Consider the following 1,009-nt stretch of genomic DNA (forward strand, 5'->3'; position numbering starts at 1 on the left):
AAAATTAGAAGTATATCTTTTATCTATTTTAGGAAGTCAAGAAGAGCAGCTGGAAAATACTGGAAAATATAGATGTGCTACGAGGTGTTGGGTATTCCAGTGTGACACCTTTTGACCCAGTGAATAGACAGTCAAAGGTGAAACTATACTATCTTTAACAAGTCTTTTGTGGTGCAAGACCAGTCTATTAAAAAAAAGAAAAAGAAAAATCGACAATTATTCTCGTTGTAATTATTGCGGGTGTTTGAGGGGTGACATTTCTATTTTTTTAGTTTTTAAGTTGCAAATTCGAGAACTATATGTTTAACAGAAGCTTCGAGGAGGTAAAAATAGAAAATTAGAAATAGAGAGTTGATAAACTGGGCTAAAATGGACCGTATTTTGATAGCACTTATTTATACCATATACTTAACAATATAAGCGCGCCAGTCAGACAATCAGAATGAAATTATTCAGAGCAATTTAACAACTGCAAAATATGCAACTGAATATGCAAATGCTTCCGTTCCCCTCCGTCTCTCGCGCGGCATAGAAGATCAACACAATGCAATGGCAGCGCGCAGGGAAACTTTGAATCGAGGATGTCATCTGAAAAGATATTCATGGAAGATTTTGGTGTCAGGCTGTCAGCCACCATTCACGAAATCGGTGTCACGAATTTAGTGCAGTCTCCACATAGTATGATCGTGTTCACGTTTTCAGAGCAGGAACGAGATAGACGTGAAAGCATTTAGCTAGATGGTGTAGAGTTGAGGAGAATATACGCATTTAAATATATGGGAACTACTCTATCGGCTGACGGTAGTGAAGAAAACGGAGAAGAAGAAGAAGAAGAGGAAGAAGAAGAAAACTGGAAAAATACAAGCGTGCCGAAGAGGCTTCAGAGATGTATCAGGAATATTATGGGACAAGAAAATAACAGTGAAATTAAAGAAGTGTAAATCCGTGAAACGACCTGCGATGATTTACGGAGTGGAGACATGACCCGTAGAGAAGGCAGAGAATAGAA

This window comes from Penaeus japonicus, unplaced genomic scaffold (genome assembly GCF_977035675.1).
Source record: "Penaeus japonicus unplaced genomic scaffold, GWHDUDI00000001_assembly GWHDUDI00000015, whole genome shotgun sequence".
Lineage (NCBI taxonomy): Eukaryota > Metazoa > Arthropoda > Malacostraca > Decapoda > Penaeidae > Penaeus > Penaeus japonicus.